At 42.5% G+C, this 24,901-nt stretch overlaps 1 protein-coding gene across 1 annotated transcript in view; it reads right to left on the bottom strand.

The window, feature by feature from the left end:
- COL21A1 (collagen type XXI alpha 1 chain) overlaps positions 1 to 6,209 on the bottom strand; it is a 243,345-nt gene extending 237,136 nt beyond the window's left edge. The window contains exon 1 of the mRNA XM_060403571.1: positions 6,055 to 6,209. The gene's annotated coding sequence lies outside the window, so the exon portion shown is untranslated. The remainder of the gene's footprint in view (positions 1 to 6,054) is intronic.
- Positions 6,210 to 24,901: the final 18,692 nt, after the last annotated feature.

The following is a 24,901-nucleotide window of genomic DNA, read 5'->3' as shown; positions in this document are numbered from 1 at the left end:
AAAACCATACTTACCATTACTGAAGGGGGAAAGGGGGGAGGGATGAATCAGGAGTTTGCTATTAACAGATATACACTACTGTACATAAAATAGATAAACAACAAGGACTTACTGTATAGCGCAGAGAACTACACTCAATATCTTGTAATAACCTATAAAAGAACATATATACTTATATATACACATATATATTTCACACATATGCATAACTGAATATTGTGCTGTACACCTTGAGCTAACATAATATTGGAAATCAACTATATTTCAATAATTTTTTTAAAATCATATTCAGCCCTTTCTAAAGATTAATTCAAGACATTATGTTAAATGAGAGTCAAAATGGTTTGAAAAGAAACACAGTGACATGACACGTCATGCCACGCTTGTTGATTTTCATAAATTTAAGTCAAAACTATTTTTGTCTTATACATTTTTTCACTTAAAAATAGGTACAAAGTGCTATTTTTATATAATAAATTTCAAGGAGCTTTCCATTTGAAAAAAAGAAAACTGCCAATTGGCTCTCAATAGACTTACTAAACTGAACAAAGTAACTTCTCTGAATCCCAGGGGACAGTCAGGCTGGACAGACACTTCAGTGTGATTATTGGCTGAACACTTACAAAGAATGTTCCTCCTTTCCTTATCTTTAATATTGCATCTAATTCTGGGTACTGGTGAGTGCCTAGACAACCCCTTGAGTTGGAATCAAACTGCCTCTTCTTAATTCAGTAGAGAAATACAGCAAGGTTTAGCATTTGTAAAACATTCAATACTTTGTTTCATTGAATCACATGTAGATTTGAAAGTTGCCATAAAAATATAAAATGTATATTCTGCGTGTTTGTTTTTATTTACCCCCGTTACATGATAAAAATGCAAAAGGCTACATTTCCAAAGAATATATTTAGAAGAACTTCCTATAAAGCTCAAACTTCACTAGAAGTTTTTACTTAGAATTTAAAAAGAAAATCGTATCAGTTCTTAATCTTTTCTGACACCAATAACTGTAAAAACAAACAGTTAACAGGTAACGTAACACTGCAATCATGGCTACACTGACCTATATCAAAACAAGACAAGTCAAAACAAAAATTAAACAGTGAATCAAATACAAGAACCTGGCAGGATTCCCAGAAGGTCACCAAACTTGGACTTGAGAAAACTGTCCATGTTTCCTGAAATTTTCAAAGATACCTCTGAGTTTTTCATTAGTAAAAGCCAAACTGCTAAAGTAATGGCAAAGAGGAAAAACTCAACTAGATTCTTAACCTAGCCAGAAAAAACTTATCCTTTTCACAATGGCTAGCTATATGTTTATTTTCTTACACTTAGCTCTGGTGATGTCAGTGAATTTTCATTTAGAAAATCTTTTCAATAAATAACCCTGAAATCAAAAATCAAACTGGGTCAAGGGAGACAGGCAGGTCCATAGGATTCCTAGGGCACTTTATCTGGGATTATGTGCTTCTACCACATTATCTGATTTTTCGGAAGACAAGGCAGTTGAATGAAAAATGTTCTGAGCAAAATACAGGAAGCCTGTTGTTATCTGGTGCCACCACCAACTGTTCCTGAGCTTTTAGCCAAGAATGAGGTCCCCAAGACTGTTTCCCCGTTTCAGCTGGACAAATTATAATATCCCTAAAAATGCTATGAGTGCATAGGAATTCCATATAGACAGGTAAGGGGTAATGGTACACAGCCTCTCTTTTTCAAAGCACATGACAACTACATTTCACAATAAATTAACCCAACTGATTAACTTTTTAATCAGTTTGGGCATCAACATGCTACAGCTCTGATCTCAGGTGATTCCAATGTTTAGTCCAGTTTGGGACCTAGTGGGTGAAGCAGTCATTCTCCGAGTGTGGCCTCAGGCCCGCAGTAGCAGCATCTGGGAACTTTTAGAATGTTGTTCAAAAGTTTGTATTATTTTCCAAGAATGTTGAAGGACTTCATTTATTCAGAAACAAATTCTCTTACTAGCTTAAACAGAAAAAGCATCAAATGACATAACCTGAATTAGCACTGCCTTTTCAGAATCTAACTTTCAGAGGTGAAAAGAGAAAAAGAGAGCATCAGCTTAAACCATTAACCTCCAAGGTGGAATGATAGGAAATACTTATTAAGCATTTACTGTTAGTAGAACTTTATGTTCGTTGACTCATTTACTCCTCATGATAACCCCCCTGATGTAGGTACTATTCCCCAATTTTAGGGCTTCCCAGGTGGTGCCAGTGGTATTAAAAAAAAAAAAAAAAAAACCCACCTGCCAAAAGCAGGAGACTTAAGAGGCACAGGTTTGGGCTCTGGGTGAGGAAGGTGTCCTGGAGGAGGGCATGGCAACCCACTCCAGTATTCTTGCCTGGGAAATCCCATGGACAGAGGAGCCTGGGGGGCTACAGTCCATGAGGTCACAGAGAGTCAGACATGGCTGAAGTGACTTAGTATGCATTCACCCCAATTTTACTAAGGAGGAAACAGAAACAAAGAAAGGTTACACAACTGGTCCAAGTTCAAACAACTAGTAAGTGCCAGTCAGGACTCAAGGCTTGGCATTGTGGTTGAAAAGTGTGTGTCCATAACTGCGAGATGGAGAAGGCTCAGCCACAGAGCCAATTCTCTTTTCATGAGACTGGATCCCTGGCCAGGAATAAATATTTCAACTTGTTTCCCACAAGAATGCTAATGAAACAAACTAAAGAGTTACTACTGCATGCTGAGAAATACAATCCAAAAATAATAAATACAAAATAAAAACTTATATCCCTTTCCTGTGATGTGTTTTGCTCACATGACTTTCCAGGTTGGCCCTAATGGTAAAACCGTCAACTCTGGAACAAAGCGGGCCATCAAAATAAATGGACTGAAATGAAGACAATCAGAACCTTTCTAAGTGAGCCAAGTTATGAAAAATAAAGGCAATTAAGCTCACTTCTTTATGATTATCTCTGCTCCAGCCCTTGTGCCTGCAAGCGGAGAATCATGAAATCACCATGGGGTATTAGCATCTTTCCAAACTGTCCACTCACTGGGCTGCCTCATCTTGTCGCTGACTTGCAACATCACAGATGCTCAGCTCTTGAGTTAAATTATCCAGGATACATAATTTGATTATTGAGCCTTTTAATTTGCTTCCACATGCCTTCATTTTCCCCATGAAGAGAAGTGCCTCTGATCTTCACTTTTCATGCCCAGAGCCACTCCTCATCTTATACACAGTAAGCCAAAAAGAAAACCCTACTTACATTAAGTTACAATTACATTTAATTTAATAACATTAAATTCTAATCATATTCAATTTAATAACATTACATTGTAACTTCCAAAGTATCCTAATGAAGACCTGATTTCCTGAATGGAGTAACCAAGATGTTTATGTGCTGAAACCTGTATTATATTTAGTCTTCTAGAAGTCACAGAAGACTGTTAACAGAAAGAGTACAATCTCTTACATTTAAAGATGGAAGATGAGTCCTAAAACTGCATCCCAAGTTGGAAATATAATAGTCAACTTATCACTAAAATTAAAGGTGAATCGAGATGTATTTCAAAGTACAGAGTCAAGTGGCATATTTTTTGGAATTAATCCCCATTTTTTTTTCTTTACTAGAACTCAGGTTCTAAGAGGATCGCCCAGATCAGTTCCAACCAAATATTGTAAAAGGAGTTGCTTCTTCTGTGTGTGGTTCTGAAGTATTGTGAAATTATTGCAGCTAAGAAAGAAAAGGACAGTTCAATGGCCTTACCTGCCCTTTCTGCCAGTTAAGGCTTGTCCTTGCTGTGTCCTCAACTTGCTCTCTCTCACATTATCTTGAACAAACCTTGATAAAACTAGATAGGTTTCATTTTTTCTCTCTCAAGAACCTAGGAAACACCAGGTAGGACTTCTAAACTGATGTTCTTGGAAGCCACAGCATGCCAGGCCTACCATTTGAACTGTCTTTTATAAGGAATGATATTCTGGAGAGCCAGATTTAAGGCTGTTTAAATTTGAATGTGAAGATTATAAATTCCACCAGATGGTAAAACCTCTACCATACACAGTGGGTAGATTAAAAACTAGGCTGTTGACTTGAAGATAATCTACTAGAAAAAAATTTTTTCTAGAAAGCTCTATATAAAACATAGAGTAAAATTAGGAAGATAATTAGAGGATGTCCATATATTCAGATGCTAGTAAGAAGGAAAAACTGTAAATTCTAAGGGTGAGGCTGACACGTAAATACATGGAAATAAAAAATGTGACCATGTTCTCAACATAGTTTTCATTCAAAGTGTTTGGGGATTAGGTCTTTCTTTTCTTTTTAGTTGGAGTGTGTGTCTGTGTGTGTGAGCACATTTCGGACTAGCAAATATTTCATTGACTATGCTGGAAGCATTATTTCCTTTAACTCTGACAACACGAGAACTGTGGCAGTGCCCATTTTGCAGATGAGGAAGGTGAGGCTCACAGAGTTATACCCCTGCCCCAGAGCTCAGAGAATCAGAAGAACAGATCGTGAACCTTCAGCTTGGGCCTCAGATTGAGGCTCCTAGTCCTCACCACAACCTGTATTCCCCCCAGTTCTCGAAACACAAGCTTGGAACCTGCCCCTTAAAGGTCTCTATACTTCATCACAAATTGGCTCTGACAATAGCAGCTTGCAAAGCAACTGTTCGAGCAGTGTTCACCCCAGCACACGTGTGCTAGGACCACAGTCACGCCTCTTCTAGCTTTGTTTCCAACATCAGATTTTCAGATCCATTTAAGCCTATTTGCAAAGTCATTCTATTTCTGTACTAACGACTTATGAACAGCTGGAATTTTTTTTTTTTTTGGCCAAAATTTTGAAATCTCAGATCTCTATCTTAAAAAAAAAAGCAGCCACTCAGAGAATTCAGAGACCTGCAAGGCTGAATTTCCTTGCACTCTGGAGAACTGGCATGAATCCCTGAAACCTCCAGTTGCTCATACCTCATATGAGTCCTGTAACGTGTACTGATGACAGGGATGATAGGGAGCAGCCCCATCAGGGGCCAAGCGTTGGTGTTATTGCAATCAGGAGATTCTTAGGTGCATGTCTTCTTTGGCTTCCTTTCAACTCTTAAAAATATAAAATGTTTACTACAGGAAAACTCGCTCCAGGTGATGGCTAAGTCTCCGCCCTTTTCAGAATTCTCCAAAAGTCCGCGGCATTTTTTTTTTTTAATATGGGTAGAACCCTACTGATAAATATCTAAGATTTTCAGAAAAGGGGTCTGTTTCCTCCCTTCTCTGGAGGGAGATCCAAAGGCGTCTGCCCTTCCCTCTGCTGAAACCCGACCCAGAGCCCTCTACAGTGAGCCAGCGCTAGCATGACCTGCAGGGTCCAGGAACACACAGAGGGCTGGTCCCTACTCCGCAGTTTCAGATTCGGGTAGTCTGTGCCTCCCAAGCGGGCCCCCCGAGTTTGCATATCTGAAAGTTCCCAGGGGAGGCTGCTGCTGCTGCCAAGAGACGCCCCTTGCTTGGAGAAGCAGGGCTGGCACCCACTGGTTCCTAAACCACACCACCTGGCAGTCACCTGGGAAGTGTGTAGCCCACTCCCACAGATTCCGATACAACTGACTGGGTGCCGTCCCGGATTTTTCACGCTCCCCTGAGTGAGCCTCCAGGGCCGCAGTCTCAGAGAACCTGCGGGGCACCGCGCACACCCCACCACCCCGCGTTCGGCAACACGCTCCCTGCGACGCACGTGCGGACACCAGAGCCCCTTCTAGAAAGACCGCGCGGCCCAGAGAGCTGAGCTTAGGGGAGTAAATCACCGCGCACCATCCATTTTCAGAGGCCAGAATGCTCCGAGCAGAAATCAGAGTCCAGAGAAGCTCCGGGGATCAGGCGACCGCCCAGGAACTTTGCAGGACAGATCCCGGGTCCCAGCCTCCATCCTGGGCGCCGACTCTGCCTGCCGGTCCACCCGCCGCCTCCGCACGCGCGGGAGGAAACTGCGCCCTGCAGACGCGGGAGCTCCAGCCGGAGGTCCCCGGTTTGCCGTCACGGCAGGGACAGGGCAGAAGGGGCCGCCTTACCTGGCGCGCGTCCCTGCTCAGGGGTGCTGTCGCGGCAGCGGCGAGCCCCGCGCGGGCCCGGGGGTCCTGGAAGTGACCGGCCGCGGCCCTGCCACCACCTGGGCCGGAGCGGGTCGGCCGCCCTCCCCTCCCGGAGCCCGGAGCCCGTCTGCCCCGGGCGGCCGGTGCGGAGCGCGCGGGACGCTCCCGGCCCCGGAGGCGGAGCCCGAGATAGGGTTCGCGCCCCCACCCGCCCCCTTTCAGCGAGCCGAGGCCCGAGGGTGGGTTTTGGACCCGAATCCCCAGCGCGAGCTGCCGGGGAACCCCGCTACAAGCCAGAGGAGCTCACGTCCCGCTGGGACTGGCGAGAGGCGGGCCCGGCATTCCCGGGAAGCAGGTCAGGGCAAGGCCGCCTGGAGGTGGAAGGCGCCGGGGCGAAGGAGGCGCGACCCGAGCGCACCCTCGCGCGGAGTCAGGGAGCCCCAGGCCCGCCTCCGGGCGCCGGGTCAGTCACCTGGTCCAGCGGCCGACCTGGGCACCTGCCTTTGACCTAAGCTGCCGGAACACCCGAGGGAAGTTCGCGCTCAAATAAATAGGCAGTTACCTTGGAGGACTTAAAGGTGGCAGGGAAAGTCCGAAATAAGGTGCCTGATAAACGGACGGTCTGCGCTCTGCCCCCTTTAGTCCGTCCCTCGCGGGGCAGCCAGAAAGTTCTTTAACCATCACGGGCGCTCAGACCTGCAAGCGCTCTGGCCCTGGCTGAGTCTCACCCGTCACTCTGATTTCTCATCCTGCCCGCTCCGCCCAAGACCTTTGTGCCCTCCCTTATCCGCACCACCTGATGCGAAGAACCAACTCGTTAGCAAAGAGCCGGATGCTGGGAAAGATTGGAGGAGAAGGGGAGAAGGGACGACAGACGGCTCGATCGATGGGCATGAGTTTGAGCAAACTCGCGGGGAGATGGTGAAGGACAGGAAGCCTGGTGTGCTGCAGTCCGTGCGGGCGCAAAGAGTCAGGCACGACTGCGCGTCTGAACACCAGACAAATCCACACCGGCGTGTTCTAGTCGCACTCGATTCTTCTTTTGCCTCCAAAGCTCTGCTCCAAGCGTTATCACAGGTGCCTTCATTCAGGTCCCAAAGGTCCCTTCCAGAGAGTCCTTCCTGCATACGCCCTCCAGAGAGAACCACCCAGGACCCCTGACCCTACTTTACCTTCAACAGATCACTATCTGAAGTTTTACGTGTTAGATGCTCAGGTGTCTTGCATTCGTCTCAAGGTGAGCCCTAAGAGACGGGGAAGGCTCCTGTCCTCTTGCTCCCAGCTTTATCCTCCTCAGCTAGAACACTATCTGAAATATAGTAAGTGCTCAGTGAATCTGGGCTGAATGAATGTACAAATGAATGTACAAATTAATTTCTCCCCGGGAAGAAATACTCTCATTCAGTGAGTCCTACTGAATTCAAGTCAAATAGGAAACTTGGAGTTTGGGGATAATCATCATTTCCCACATTCCCTCCTTCATTTGTTGATCTGTTGATCTGTCTCCTACCATGTTCTGTTTTCTCACAAAACACCCTATTGATGGGTCCATCTCCTCGCATCTTAAACTGTTGCTCTAGAATAGCTTGTTTGAACTTACTCTAGACTCTTCTATCCCAACTCACTATATAATTATGCTCTTACAACTTCCTGAAATGCCCCAGTCAAGTTTGTGAACAATCTCTTACACACTTGTCCTTGGGTATTTCCGGGGTATTCATTCCAGGACCCCAGCAGATACCAAAATCCACGGATACTCAAGTGCCCTATATAATGGCACATTATTTGCATATAAATATGCACATCCTGCCATATAATTTAACTCATTTATAACTTGTAATACATAATACAATGTAAATGCTAAGTAAATGTATTATAAATTATAAATGCTAAGTAAACGGGGCTTCTCAGGTGGCACTAGTGATAAAGAACCAGCCCACCAATGCAGGCGACATAAGAGATGTGGGTTCAACCCCTGGCTGGGAAGATCCCTTGGAGGAGACCATGGAAACCCACTCCAATATGCTTCCCTGGAGAACCCCATCCAGAGGAGCCTGGCAGGCAACAGTCCATATGGTCGCAAACAGACACGACTGAAGCAACTTAGCAGGCATGCACACTAAAATAATAGTTGCAAACACACAGCAAATTCAAGTTTTGCTTTTTGAAACTTTCTGGATTTTTTTAAAAAAACATTTCCTCTCTGTGGTTGGTTGAATCCAAGGACGCAGAGCCTATGGATACACAGCCCATGTCTCTACTCAATGGACCAGGGGTGCTTAACCAGACTGATTCAGGATGCTGGCGATGGGGTCTACAGATCCATAGCTTGCAGAAGCTCCTCTGAAGCTGTCCGAGTACATACTTTTTGTTAAGCACTGTTGCAAAGGCTCCACATCACTTCTTTCTTTTCCCTTGTGCTCTCTCATTAGCCTTTCACCTAGTCGGCCCCTACTGTGTCCTTGGATAGTTTCTTACCATGCCCTTATCGACCCAGTATCCCAACTGTCCACTGGACGTCTTCATTTGCATGAATGACAGGCAGTTGGAATGAAATGTGGTCAGACTTGCATTCATTGTCTTTTTTTCCCTCCAAGACAATGTGCTCCTCCTTTCTGCTCCCCTGTCTTTCTCAAAGGCACCACCATGCATCCAATGGGGCAAGGTCAGACTTTGCCACTGTTTCTTCTCTGAAGTGCCTCTGACCTTCTTCCCATTGAAATGCTGACTTTGTTTCTACTGCACTTAACATCAGCTCTGAGCTCCTGAACCTTCTCCAAGACACTCTCCACCCTCTGGGCTTGCCACTTCCTCCCCACCTCCTCATCCCTTATCACAGATCACAGGAAACTTCTGCTTCCCCAGACCCTCTGTGCCCAACTTCAGAAACTAAAGAAACTGTGATATATTTCATTTGTGTTAGTTTAAGCTGCTAAATTTGTAGCAATTTGTTATACAGCAATAGAAAACTACTACAATAGGCAACGACTGTAAGCCCAGCTATTCTAGCAGAGTGTGAATTTTCTGAGCTATTTACTTTAATAAATATATTTTAATATCTGATTAATATCATTGAGTTATCATTCCATAAAGATCTCTTATGAATTATTTCATTTTTATTTATTTAATCATTTAGTTCATTTATTTAATACTTACAACTCAACATTCAGAAAACTAAGATCACGGCATCCGGTCCTATCACTTCATGGCAAATAGATAGGGAAACAATAGAAACAGTGGCTTTATTTTTTTGGACTCCAAAATCACTGCAGATGGTGTCTGCAGCCATGAAATTAAAAATGCTTGCTCCTTGGAAGAAGTTATGACCAACTTGGAAAGCATATTTAAAAACAGAGACATTACATTGCTGACAAAGGTCTGTCTAGTCAAAGCTATGGTTTTTCCAGTACTCATGTATGGCTGTGAGAGTTGGATTATAAAGAGAGCTGAGCGTGGAAGAATTGATGCTTTTGAACTGTGGTGTTGGAGAAAACTCTCAAGAGTCCCTGGGACTGCAAGGAGATCCAACCAGTCCATCCTAAAGGAGATCACTCCTGAATTTTCATTGGAAGGACTGATGCTGAAGCTGAAACTCCAATACTTTGGCCACCTGATGTGAAGAACTGACTCATTTGAAAAGACCCTGATGCTGGGAAAGATTAAAGGCAGGAGGAGAAGGGGATGACAGAGGATGAGATGGTTGGATGGCATCACCAATTCTATGGATATGAGTTTGAGTAAGCTCTGGGAGTTGGTGATGAACAGTGGGGCCTGGCGTGCTGCAGTCCATGGGGTCGCAAAGAGTCAAACACAACTGAGTGACTGAACTGAACTGAATATTTTCTTTCAGACTGGCATCAAAATATTTAAATTTAATAAATAGAAACTGTGTGCCAAGTTTCCCAATTCTAAAAAATATGAATTTCATTTTATTTTTATTTTAATACGTATTTATTTATTTGGCTGTATTAGGTCTTAGTTGCAGCACTTGAGATCTTCTGTTGGGGCCTCTCTAGTCGTGGCATGTGGGCCCTAGAATGTACGGGCTTAGCTGCCCCATGGCATGTGGGAATCTTAGTTCCCTGACCAGGGATCGAACCCAGGTACCCTGTATTGAAAGACAGATTCTTAAGCACTGGATGACCAGGCAAATCCCTCAATTTTTGTTTAATATTATTTAGTTATCATGAAAGTGAAAGTGAAAGTCGTTCAGTCGTGTCCAACTCTTTGCAAGCCCACGGACTATACAGTCCATGGAATTCTTCAGGCCAGAATACTGGAGTGGGGAGCCTTCCCTTCTCCAGGGGATCTTCCCAACCCAGGGATCAAACCAGGTCTCCCACATTGCAGGTGGACTCTTTACCAGCTGAGCCACAAGGGAAGCCCTTAATTATCATATCCCTCAGCAAATATTTTATTATTTCATTTTATTCAATAATTTAATATATTTATTTAATATTTATTATATGTTTTCTTTATTAAGACAGGGGTATAAGCATTTAAATTTAAAAATTAGAAAAGTCTACGTTTGTCAAGTAAAATTTCCTGATTTTTGTTTGAGAGTATTATTGTACCCAAGCCACAATGGGGCCTCTTCCTCCTCAATGACAGAGATCTAAGTCATAGAGCCCAAAATTAGAAAACAGGAAACAGAGTCTCACCTTTGTCTCACCTCAGCTTCATACTAACCCAGGCTGTAGATTTAGGAGTTATGTTACAAAAATACTGCCTGTAATTGAAATACTGCCATCTTAGGAATACCTTCTGCCTTGACTCTTCAGGACTCACTTCTGCTTGAGGTCCAGAAAAATAGACCATTGTATATTTGCTAATATATTTGCTATATTATTACAGTTTAAGTGTCAACAACTAAAAGCATCTTTCATCCATCTACACCTGCTGAGCCACACACCTACACCTAGCAGTCAAAGTCGTGGAGTGTAAGGTATCTATGCTTCTCACCAGCTCATTCCTGTGGGAAGAGTAAACCAACATTCACTACGTGAAGGACTGGACCTAATGCAATAAGACAAAGGTTCCTGCAAGTAGGCTTACTTTCAGGTTTTTCCCTTCAGTGAGCTAATAGACCCTTTTTGCTTTCATTAAGCTCCTTTGGCTTGGGTTTCTGTTGCTGTCAACCAGAAGGGCTCTGCCCCAAAGCAACTCTGAAGGTGAAAGACACTTAGGAAAACAGAATGTCAACATAAAACTGTCTTGTGCCTTAAGTCCAATCTAACTTTCACTGCTAACTATTAGTGCTGAATATCACAGCTTAGCACCTATAATGGGTATTTTTATAACTTCAGTTAAAAGTGCAAAAGCCCAAGGAAATTTGACATATTTTCTAATTTCCCCAGGCTATCGGCAAGTCTTATTTCTGAAGGCTTGTTCTTAGATCCAACTGTAAGACCCCCACATTGGCAAAAAAAAAGATGCAAAAACAAAAATGACAAGTATATCCAAAAGTGCATCCAAGTATACTCTAAAAGAGTTTGGAGATAATTCCTCCATTTTATAGCTTCTTTCTCCCTTAATTTCAGAGTTCCAAGTTTTCCTGGACAAGAGAACACTGAAGGAATTTACGTTCCCCACGGTTTGGGTCACATTTCTTATATTTTTATCTTAGGGCTGAAAGGCAAATTCAACTCTCCTCAGATTTAAACCATAACACAGAAATGAGAAACTAGACTATTTCTAACCCGTGATTTCTTGTGAGGCCTCTTCCCACAGAAATTCTTCAAAAGATGCTTCATTTTGGCTATCCAAGTGGAGAGGGAAGTGGAGACGTGACTGGCCTCTGTGTCGGAGTCATTTATACACAGGCATCTTCAAAAGTAGGAGGAAGATCAATGATTTGTTGGTTCATCCATCCATGATTGAAATGTATCTGAAGTGAAGACATATTTACTGGTTTTCCTTTGAGTTACGGTTAAAAATTGGAAATAGAGTTATCAACTAGGACTTTACAGGGCCCAAAATTCTTTTTAATTCAATGAATCTATTTATTTTTAATTTTTATTTCCTATTGGAGTATATTTGATTAACAATGTTATGTTAGTTTCAGTTGTACAGCAAGATGCTTCAGTTATCTGTATATATGTACCTACTTTTTCAAATTCATTTCCATTTAGGTTGTTATAGAATTTTTAGCAGAGTTCTCTGTGCTGTACACTAGTTCTTTGTTCGTTATATACATATTAAATCCAGTAGTATATATCTGTTCTCTTAATCCCAGCTCCTACTTTACCCCTCCCTCTTTCCCCTTTGGTAACCGTAAGTTTGTTTTCTAAGTCTATGAGTTTATTTCTGTTTTGTAAATAAGTTCATCTGTATCTCTTTTTAGATTCCCCATATAAGTGATATCATGTGATATATATCTCTCTCTTTCTGACTTACTCAGTATGACAATCTCTAGGTGCAGCCATGTAGTTGCAAATAGCTCTATTTAATCCTTTTTTATGGCTGAGTAGTATCCCATTGTATCATGAATGAACATTTATCCCTGAATTCTTAATAGGAATGGTTAGTAACAGGCTAGGATAGGTAATGAAGAGCTCAATTTCCGTTAACTTTGAAGCAAATATATCAATATGTGAGAAAAAAACTGTTTCAAGCACCAATGGGTGTGTGTGAGAGGGAAAGAGGGATAGAGAGAGAAAAGAGAAAGAGAATAGGAGAGAGGAAAAAAGAGAGAGAATGGGAAATATTTAAAGATATTGAAGTTATTTAATATATTTTTTGAAAACTCTAAAAGTCCCAGTTCCTTAAGTTTTCTTAAATGCTGTATTTTCATTTCTGTAGTCATTTTCTTAGTACCCCTCTGAGATTCCTTCAAGTGCTGCATATGTCCCCAGATCATAATTCATCCAGAAAATTGTCAGTGCTAACTTGCAGAAGACACCCTACAGTATGCTGCTTACTTTCAAAAAAATAAAAATCAGTCCTATACTGTTCAGCTTCACAATTTCATGCTCATAATCCCTTGACTTATTTTCTGTCATCATCTGACATTTATTATCCAACTTGCATTTTTTCTCCAGGTAAATGACTCAGCACTCAGCCTCTTAAATTTTAATTCTGTTTAATTCCAAATGCTTTTTTCTAAAGGTCACTTTAGAGATATTTCATCATATGTCATATGAAAAATTAGGATAATGGATGAAAGGATGTCTCTGTCTTTCCAGATCTAAAGAGCTTGAACTTCTGTGTCCTCTGTGGGGACTGTCACATTAGCGATACAATCATACCTACTGCATTTTTTTCCTTACTTCCCACGTTCTGTAAATCATAGCTAATTTAACAAACTATCTTCTAGATTGATCACTTTCATTTCAGAGTTTGGTATAAAATCCTTTTTTCCTAACCTTCTGGATTCATCATTGTCCTTCAAATCCCTTTGTGTGTGTGTGTACTTTTGTGGATTTTGTCCCAGAGCCCTGGGAAGATGATTTTTTTTCTTGAAGATGTATGTGCCTTCTTTATTAGAACTTGCGGTCATAAATTAGGACGCCTGCCTGCATGACATCCTGTTGTAAGCAACACAGGGAGAAATCTCTCCCTCACACTCTGCCAAAGTCTCTCCCTGGCTAAAAGCCTACTTGGGACGCCTCCTGGGGTGGCGAGGGCGGGGTGGAGACTTGGCAGGCTGCACAGGGCCTCGGAGACGCCAAGTGACTCAGAGGAGCTCTGCCGGGACAGCCAGCCGTCTGCTAGAACCTGTGTACAGGCTTCCCCCTCAGCCCTTCTGAAAGCTCAGGTTTGAGCACCTGCTGGAGCCTGAATTTGAGAAAGCCTCCATGCACCTGCTCACAGCGATCCGCACAGAAGGCCCAGCCCCACACTCAGCGCGGCCGGTCCCTGAGAGGGGAGATCCGCACGGGCCCCCCCCCCCCCGCCCCCCGTACAGGCTGCCTGCAGACCTGCACTGTGAGGAGCCTGGGAGACCTGCTGCGCCCAGCTGAGGGAGACCCTCACCCAAGGCCCCATCCAGTCACAGAAGCGACCTATCTGACAACGCATGGGAGGTGAGAATTCTGCGGTCTCCCTAGGACTTTTTTTCTGATTTTTTGAAAAGGAAGAGTTAAGGGCTCAAGAGTATTTTCAGTAGAGACTGCTGCATTAGTTGCTGAATAAAGCAATGAGTTTCTCTAGATGGCAACCAGCCTAAGGCCAGGCTAAAATGATTAACGATATTTCTTACATGCAGAATCTAAAAAAAAATGATACAACTGAACTTATTTACAAAACAGAAACAGACTCAGAAAATAAACTTATGGTTCAGTTCAGTTCAGTTCAGTCGCTCAGTCGTGTCCGACTCTTTGCGACCCCATAAATTGCAGCACGCCAGGCCTCCCTGTCCATCACCAACTCCCGGAGTTCACTCAAACCCACGTCCATCGAGCGCGTGATGCCATCCAGCCATCTCATCCTCTGTCGTCCCCTTCTCCTCCTAACCCCAATCCCTCCCAGCATCAGAGTCTTTTCCAATGAGTCAACTCTTTGCATGAGGTGGCCAAAGTACTGGAGTTTCAGCTTTAGCATCATTCCTTCCAAAGAACACCCAGGGCTGATCTCCTTTAGAATGGACTGGTTGGATCTCCTTGCAGTCCAAGGGACTCTCAAGGGTCTTTTACGAAAGGGGAAGTGTGGTGAGGATGGATAAACTGGGAGATGGGGACTGACATGTACACACTGCTATATTTACAACAGACAACCAACAAGCACCTGCTGTGTAGCACAGGGAACTCTGCTCTGTAGTAACCCAAATGGGAAAAGAATTTTTGAAAAAGAACAGATATATGTATACGCATAACTGAGTCACTTTGCTGTACACCTGAAACTAACATAGCCCTGTAAATCAACTAGACTCCAATATAAAATAAAGTTTTTAAAACAATTTGTAGTAGATGTATTATATTATGTGATACATATTAGGTATGAGGTTATGTGATACACCTTGATGTGCTATAAAAAATAATAAAATAAAATGATTAAATTTAATTAATTCAACGGTCTCATAATACTTTTCAGTCCCAGTCCCTCTAAGACAGGCTGGAACCTGGGACCTAAACTTATGGGCACTGAAGGGGAAAGGTGGGGGGAATAAATTCGGAATTTGGGATTAAAAGATATACACTACTGTACACAAAATAGAAAAATAACAAGGTCCTGTTGTATAGCACAGGGAACTATATTCAATATCTTGTAATAACCTATCAGGGAAAATAATCTGAAAAAGAATAAATATATATTATTCTATTTATATAACATATATATAGTACATGTATGAATCACTCCGCTGTAGTCCTGAAACACTGTAAATCAACTATATTTCATTAAAAATACATTTTTTAAAAATTGGATTCTCTAGAGCATAAATCAGTTTCACATTAAGGACAGTTAAAATCTAGACTTAACATTTTGAAGCTTAAATATCCATTCTCCAACCAAATACCATTACAGTGAGAGTCACTAGGCCCTGGGCATGGGCACAGTTCTATCCTTTTTAGCCCCCATGGGAGTGATACTAACAACACTTCCCTCTTCATGACATGAGAACGTTCATCAGTAGAAGAAGAGGGTGTGGGCAGATTCAGGTGGAATTTTTAAGGCTGAGCATAAAATCAGTCATGCAAAATATAGGTATATTCATGTAGACCAGCAAAGGAGCCCTCACCTCAGATTTACACAGAATCAGATGCAGACCCTGATGAATCTTTTATTTCTCCTTCTCCAATAGACATTGCTGCTTGCAGTGCCTGAGGAGCAGGCACGTTGTTTGAGGTTTCAGTACAGGAAGTGTTAGCAGTCGGGGCTGCGTTGAAAGGAGAGGGGAAAATGATGAAGGATGTGAAACTTACTCCCTAGAAAATCCTCATAACTAGCAAGGCTGGACTTGACTAATACTGCTTCATTATCAAACTGATGATAGTTTAAGACAGGGTAGTACAAAGATTATCTTTCCAAAAGCAAAATCTATGCAGCTCTTGTATGCTTCCAGTGGGAGTAAAACTTGTTTGAACTTTCTGGAAAGAAATTGGTATGCATACATCAGGAGCCCTAAAATATTCATAACTCATATTGACAGAGTAATCAGATTTTTAGGAAACTACCCTAACCAGAAAAGTAGGCAAAGATTTCCATCAAAAGATATCAGTTAAAACATTAATTATAATAGGCAAAATAATAAAGAAACAAACAGAAGCCCCCAAATTGTAGACTGATTAAACCAGAAGTCAGCAAAGATTTTTTGGGAATTCTGCAAAGAGTATATGTATTAAATTTTGCAGACCGTGCTGTGTCTGTCCCAACTACTTCTCTGTCTTCATGGCAGGAAAGCAGCCCAGGAAAGAAGTGGACATGGTTGGGTCCCCATAAACATTGCTAGTGGACACTGAATTGTGAATTCATAGAATTTTCAAATAGCAGGATATATTATTCTTTGATTCTTTTCAACAGTTCAAAAATGTAAAAATTATTCTTAGCTCAAGGCTTTTACAAAAGCAGGTAGCCATATTTGCCGACTATGGTGGCTCATAGGTAAAGAATCCACCTACAATGCAGGAGCTTCAGGGTTTAATCCCTGTGTTGGAAAGATCCCCTGGAAAAGGAAATGGCAACCCACTCCGGTGTTCTTGCCAGCAAAATCCCATGGACAGAGGAGCCTGGTGGGCTACAGTCCATGGGGTCATAAAGAGTTAGACATGACTGACCACACACTCAGTTAAGCTATGGTATCATCATGAAAATGTTATGTTCGATATTCAGTATCAGCCAAAACTACACAATTTGAAAACTGAGGAGCCTAAAGAGGGGAGAGGAAACTGGAAGATAATATGGTAAAGATTTATAGTATTTTGTAATAATGCATTTTTCTAGATTGAAAGATTATGGATGATAAGGATGATCTTTCTCTTCATCTTATTTTTTATGTTTTTGAAATTTGCTACAATACATGTTATTTTATGATTAAAAATGATATTTTAAGGGGAAATTATTTGGCTAAGAAGATGCATTTTTTTTCTCATTCTTTTAGACATTACTCAGAAACTCTGGACATGCTGAAATTCTTGACAAAGCTCACACTGTGTTTTAGGAATAACTTTTAAACAACACCACTTTTTTTTCAACAGAAGCTGACAATCAGAGGCACATGTCTTTTAAATACTTAGATCGTAGCCCCAAAGTCAGCCTGTCTCCCTCACTGTTTCATTTCCCTCCAGCCGTGAGCACCCTTCGCCTCTCCCCAGCTACTTCGCACATGCATGCAACCCCTGCCCCCAGAGAATTAAAATATCCATTCTTCATGCTGATACAATAACTTCACCTCCAACTTCTCACCTTGCCTGCATCCAGCCCAGCACCTCGGTTGCCCTCCTGCAGCCTCAGACTCACTGTTCAAAGACCATGAGCACGCCCCCCCCACCCCTCTCACCCCCCGTTCTCCCACTCCCTATTCATGGGCAGCTAACAAGCAACCCCCTACTTGCTCTGCCAGTGCTGTGGTGTGTGTACCAGATAGCAATTCACCCTGCAGGACCTCTGGAAATGGCTTTATATTTATTTTAAAAGGAGGTTTGGAATCTTGCTATCTTAACTCAATTGAATAATTAGCTGACGGGCAAACTTCAGGCATCCAAGCCAGCATTCCCCAAGCATATTTCACAAACGCTTGTCCTATGAGATATAGCAAAGGGGAAAAAAAAATCTGTGTTTAGATCATTTTGAGAGATATTGAATACCATATTCCCTTTTAAAGACTCACAGTTCTTATATATGTGTGTGTGTATGTATATATATATATATATATATATACACACACATATGTATATATATGTAAGAAAGTTTGGAAAAACCCAAACTTTCTGGCCAACCCATGTGTGTGTGTGTGTGTGTGTATGTGTGTGTGTCTGTGTGTGTGTGTGTGTGTGTGATGTCGTGTGCAACTCTTTGTAACCCCACCAGGCCTCTCTGTCCATTGGATTTCACAGGCAAGAATATTCATGTCAATGTATGGCAACAACCACTACAATATTGCAACGTAATTAGCCTCCAATTAAAATAAATAAAAACATTTTCCAAAAAAAAAAAAGAATACTGGAGTGGATTGCCATTTCCTTCTCCAGGGCTTTTTCTCCACCCAGGAATCAAACCCCTTTCTATTGTGTCTCCTGCATTGGCAGGCAGATTCTTCACCACTAGCGCCACCTCACATATACGGCTTTGCAAAGTCCAAAAGTAAAGATTTGTATATAACTTTGTTCAGTTCATTGTATCTCCAACTTATTTTCAGTCCCCCTTTATCCCAACTGGCCCCTTGCCCTTTGTTTTGATGGGGAACATATAAACATCCAATACATCCAGCAGAAGCAAGCACTCCCAAGGAACACTCTTGGGGATACACTGCCCTGGCCAATCAGTTCAGTCGCTCAGTCGTGTCCGACTCTTTGTGACCCCATGGGCTGCAGCACACCATCCCAGTCCATCACCAACTCCTGGAGCTTACTCAAACTCATGTCCATCAAGTCAGTGATGCCATCCAACCATCTCATCCTCTGTCATCCCCTTCTCCCGCCTTCAATCTTTCCCGGCATCAGAGTCTTTTCTAGTGGGTCACTTCTTCACATCAAGAAGAATGGCCAAAGTATTGGAGTTTCAGCTTCAGCATCAGTCCTTCCAATGAATATTCAAGAGTGATTTCCTTTAGGATGGACTGGTTGGATATCCTTGAAGTCCAAGGGACTCTCAAGAGTCTTCTCCAACACCACAGTTCAAAAGCATCAATTCTTCAGCACTCAGCTTTCTTTATAGTCCAGCTCTCAAATCCATACATGACTCCTGGAGAAATTAGCTTTGACTATACAGACCTTTGTTGGCAAAGTAATGTCTCTGCTTTTCAATATGCTGTCTAGGTTGGTCATAGCTTTTCTTCCAAGGAGTAAACATCTTTTAATTTCATGGCTGCAGTCACCATCTACAGTGATTTTCGAGCTCCAAAAAATAAAGTCTGTCACTGTTTCCATTGTTTCCCCATCTATTTGCCTTGAAGTGATGGGACCAGACGCCATGATCTTAGTTTTCTTTTTTTTTTTTTTTCTTGTGAACGAAATTTTTATTTACATGTTGTATCTAGAAGCAGATACATAAATTCTTTATACGATTAATCTCCAAAAATGTGCAAGAAATTACTATAGTTTGTGGTACTTAGTTTTCTTAATGTGGAGTTTAAAGCCAAGTTAAAGCCCTGGCCAACAAAAGAGCTGATTTGGAAAGGATAGGATAACAGGCTCTAGCATCCCTCAAGCCATTCTGCATAGGACTGTGATGGTCCCAGAGTCTGAGTCAGACCCATCCTGTCCTGGGGTCCACTGCACCCCCAACTACCTGAGGCCTGCTGCCATCTGCCTTCCTGCCAGGCCCCGAAGTGTCTTCAGCTGCTTCCTTCTCCACCTGCTGCTTTTCCTTCCGTCAATCTCTGACTCCGCACCACATGAGCCATCTCTCTTGTACATTCCCATCATTGCTGAGGAGTCACTCACCGATTGTGCATTTAAATTTAAATTTAAGGCCCCATTTAAGGGAAGCCAAGGCTTCCCTAGGCTGCTGCCAAAAATTAGCATATGTTTTCAGTATTTATGAGACATACACAGCTGACATTTTTAGAAAATTACATTCCATCTGCAAAAACATATGTATCCAACTGTGGTGAGATTAGATGTTCTGCATTTATTTTTCTAAGAATTGAGCACTCCCAATATAGTGTTCTCTGAATGCATCCCATTGTTTCCTTTTTGGCAGTATCTCCCAACTATCCAATCACCAGGGACAGTTACACATGGACCCTTAAGTGAATTAATAACTTCTTAGAAAAACATGTACTTTCCCCAAAAGCAAGTTTCTCCAAAGGACACAGATGAGAATATTGTTGTTACTTAGGATTGTTTTCACAAAACCAGTTATGTCAGATGGCAAATATGTGCCCGTTATAACTAGACTTTAAAGAAACCGATGGCCAGTTCATCATTTGTTCGTCATTTGTTGGTTTCCAAGCCACAGTGTGATATCCTGGATTCGTTCTGGGCATTTGCAGGAAAAATCTCTTTATCAAGGAACATAAGCATGACATACGTCCTCACATGAACATTTGGATTCTATCCCAGAGTATAGGCATGACCCACGGCCATGCCACCACACACACGGCGTGTTCCAAATTCAGCAACAGTGAAAAAGAGTTAGATCCAATAATTTTAATAAGAGAGCTGAACAGGAGAATATTATTCAGGAATCTAGGGTTAAGCCAAATTATTTTTTATCCTCCCTCAGGAAATTACTCTATACCTGGTAGAGTTGTTCTTTTGTAACCAAGGACTTAAATCAAAAGATAGTATTAGGTAGAAATAACTCAAAGGAAGTTTATCACAGACAACGTGGAATCTCCAGTGAAGACTTTTAAGAAAGTGGAAGTAGAAGATAATTTTCTTCTCAAAGTAGCCCCTTTTCGGAGTGCAACCTCGCTTTAAATAATGAAAGCAAGTTTTCAAAGTCTATATGAAGTCTTCTGGTTTTTTAAACATCCTTGCCTTACTTTTTAGAAAATAAGAGTAAACTATAATCCCACCACAAATCCGAAGATCAGCCAGTGGTCTCTGAAGCCACACCTCCCTGACTTGCCTCTGGCAGACTCACCCTGCCTTGGTCCTGCTGTTGCTCACTCTCACCCCAGGTGTGATCAAAGTCCAGAAGCTGACAGTGCCACCAGGAAGATTCACTGCTGTACTAGTCAGGATACGCTGGGAGACGCTGCAATAACAAACCAGGCCCCAAATGTTGGAGGGCTTAACTCAACAAAGGATTCTTGATCACATGCCATCCCTTGGAACACATGGTCTCTGATCCCTGTAGCAGATGAGGAACGTGGGCTTGACCCTGCCTCGGCCCAGAAGTGACACAGGTCAGCTTTCACACGTCACTATACAGAACTGCAAGAAGGCTAGGCAAGATCAACTTTCCTGTCCTACGAAATGCAAATATGCAAAGAATCACTGCTGAATAAAACAGACATGAAGTTTAATTGTTAACGTATCCAGTTCCTCAAACCTCTTATCCTCAGGTTCACAAATACAATGCTGCTTTCTGTCTGGTTTATATGTCCCATGCACTCAACATTTAGGTCCTGGTTTAAATAGGGTTTCTTCTGAGGATCCTTGAAGAACCCACCTTACTTCAACCTAGACCCTCTTCTCTCATTTGCTTTTCCCACAAGAATACTAGCTAGCACTTATCACCTACTCTGTGCCAGGTCCTGTTCTGGGCACTTCTTATAATCCTCACAGTAAGCCACTGAAGTAGTATCCTACTAATTGAAGTTTCCCTAGAAAACAGCCTGCACCCAAAGCACGGCCACTAGCCTATGTGTACGCTAGTGAAAGCACACTAGCATACACACTGTATTAGATGGGCAATGCCCGGGAAGCAGGAGGGTTAAAAGAGGGTGATGGGGCAGGGAAGAAGGGAAACATATGAGGGACTGGGATACCGAGTCGGCCACAGCTTACTGACAAGCTGGGTGCTCTCAGGAAATCAAGAGCTACTCAGGGAGACAGAGGAGTACAAATTGCTGTGTCTGTGAAAAGTCCATCCCAGCTCCAAACAGACCAGGCAGCCACTCTGCAGGACCCAAGTCTATCAGCAAGGCCACATCCTGGCTCCGTGCCTAACGGAAGAAGATCAGATGTCACCAGGACAGTTCCAGCTGGAAAGCAAGATGAAGCCATGGATCCGGTTGGTTCAGGTAATTGTAATTTACCTGGGGTTTTCGGAGGAAGACACTGATGCTCAGAAATATAAAACTGAACAAGATGACACAGCTAGAGAGTAACAGGATGTGAACCAGGAAAACTGGCCCCCAAGCATGGAATCTTCAACCGCTAGCCTGCCGCAGGAATGCAAATTCCAGAACAAGGACCACTTGAGTCCCAGCACCTATCACAAATACAGAGCTCATCACCGTTGACACTCAGTCAACATTTATTGAATGAATGAATGAGCTGTAAATAAGTGGAATTTCAAGAAAGCTTAAATAATTCAGTAAGAAGGAGAGATCACATTTTATTGGGGTGTTCTAGAAGGTTCCATGGGAGAAGGGACATCTGTGTCAGATAGTCCAAAGATTTAGAGAAAAGTCTGAAAATGGCACAATGGCCCTATCTGAAGATAGCAGGTTTCCTGAAATAGAGGGCCAAGGGGGAAAATGGGAAATAAATCTTCAAAATTACATTGGTATCAAATTCTAGAGGCTTTGCCATCTTCAGGATGGACAGATGCTTAAGGCAGAGAGAAGTTAAGAATTGCATGTGTTTCAAAAGAAGGTTCCACTTGCAGCAATGCCCACAGCCATGGAAACTGAGAACATTCCCCAGGAAGTCCCCAAATCATGGTCCAATTAAGCCATGTGGTATTATGTACTCCAGGAACTCTCCATTGTTCACTCTGTTCTAGGCAAAAGTCCATTTTTTTTTTTTTTGTTACCCAAGTTTCTAAAGCTTAGGATAGAGCTGTATTCTTGTTTTCTATCAGGAGAAATGGAAAACAGCTGCTTACCATTCTCTTTATAATAAGCTTTATACAATTCAAGCAGTCGTTTAAACATTTTCCTGATATTTGATCATTAACCCAGCATGCAGCATGAGAAACTATAAGAAATCAAATGATTGTGTTGGCTTCATAAAGAGAATCACAGACACACAATGATTTTTTAAAAATCTATAAAGGATGAAATTATATTCCTTTATGGGACCATACTTCTAGTTATAATGTTTCCATTGTAATACATAAAGAATTGTCTTTATGATAAATGAAGTCTCTCTGGAACTGATTATAACACAGATGGAAAGCAAACTGGTGAAATAAATTTTTATTTAGAAGCATGAGCATTCCAGAAAAATCCACAAGTTCATACTGCCTTTATTTGCTTTCACATTTCCACTTAGTTAATGTCCTCCAGCATCTGTAGGAGATATAGAAATAGAATGGCCACAAGTCACCATCCACTACTCACTCCTGATCCCACTGTTTCCCTCAGACTTTAGCCTCTTGACCACGTTGGAAACAGTCTCCTGGTTTTCCTTCTACCCCTCTGACTGCTTCTCCCCCATCTCCTGGGGATACTATTCCGTTCCACCCACCAATGTCAGAGCTCCTCCAAGGTCAGTTCTAGGCTCTCTCTTCACCCTAGACTGTCTCCCTAAAAGACTTTGTTCACCAGATTCATAAATATATATCTGCTTCAAGACCTGGCCTCTGAAGCACCAGTAACTAGATGCTAATGTAACGTTTCCATCCCAGTGCTTGCAAGAGCATGCAGAGCTCAACATACCTAACTTGAATTACGATAATGAACCCCCAGCCTCACCCTACTCTGGGGTTCTCCTCTCATCCCTGTCTTCTTTACTCCATACACCTACTCTAGTAATCTACTCCACAATCACGTCCCCAACATTTCTAACCTGTCATCCTCTATCCTCACCACCACCATGAACCTCATCCAACACACTGAAACAGGATGGTGAGTGGGAACTTTTTTGCTGCCCAGGAATCATCAGTGGTTCCTAATGAATCATTTCCCTTCTCAACACACAGGGAAGGGAAGGTACTTCTCATCAAGGGAGGGAGAGACTAGGAAAGACTCACTCAGAGTTTGGAGATGCTGACATGATGTGTTTATTTGAGCAGGAGGAGAAGACAGCTGGGGTAAGATGGGGATAAGACAGGACTGGCAATGAAATTATCTTCAGGCTGCTTGGAAAAAGAAGGAATGTGTCATTTATCATGAGTCAAGTGAATGTCCCACAACACCTGATGGGACCTCAGGCAACAGAAGCTCTGGGCTGCCCTGCCCTGGGCAGATACCAAGAGGGGAGTTGGAAAACATCATGAAATCATGCAGGCTCCTCATAAGGACCCATAATATGCTTGCCTTTCACACATGAGTCACCAGAGCCGGTCAGTGTTTGTCCAAGAAGTGGAATCCAACATCTCAAGGGCCATAGCAAAGAAACTATCCATTCCCCACCCCCACCCACAGAAAGGCCTGATCCAAGGACAGGCAAGAAGTTTCCCCATCCCCCTGCAAGGTGAGTGTAAGGTCTAGTTCAAAGACACGTGTTACACACGTGAATGCAGGAGGTATCATAGTTCCAAATCCCTTTGATGTTGTTTAGTCGCTAAGCCACGTCCAACACTTGCAACTCCATGAATTGTAACTTGCCAGGCTCCTCTGTCCATGGGATTTGAATACTAAAGTGGGTTGCCATTTCCTTCTGCAGGGAATCTTCTTGACCAAGGGACTGAACCTGCATCTCTTGCACTGGCAGATGAGCTCTGCTGAGCCACCAATGTGAAAGTCGCTCAGTTGTGTCCAACTCTGCGACCCTATGGACTACACTGTCCAGGGAATTCTCCAGACCAGAATACTGGAGTGGGTAGCCTTTCCCTTCTCCAGGGGATCTTCCCAACCCAGGGATCAAACCCAGGTCTCCCGCATTGCAGGTGGATTCTTTACCAGCTGAGCCACCAGGAAAGCCCCTAAATCTCTTTACTTAAAAAAAAAAAACTCTATATCCAGTGGTTCCTATATGTGACAGATAACACCATCCTAACTCAGTGAACAGGCTTACTTCCACCTGTATCATTTAATAAGGTCTGTCTGGGCTTCTGCCTGTTTTGTATTTTTTCACTCAACTTGTTGATGACAACACTTTAAGAAGCAATCCCCCCACCCCCTACATAGTTTGAAAACATGAAATAAAATGACTGATGTTACCTGGAG

This window comes from Ovis aries, chromosome 20 (assembly GCF_016772045.2).
Source record: "Ovis aries strain OAR_USU_Benz2616 breed Rambouillet chromosome 20, ARS-UI_Ramb_v3.0, whole genome shotgun sequence".
Taxonomy (NCBI): domain Eukaryota; kingdom Metazoa; phylum Chordata; class Mammalia; order Artiodactyla; family Bovidae; genus Ovis; species Ovis aries.
The sequence above is the reverse complement of the archived record's forward strand: the minus strand, read 5'-3'. Positions and strand labels throughout refer to the sequence as shown.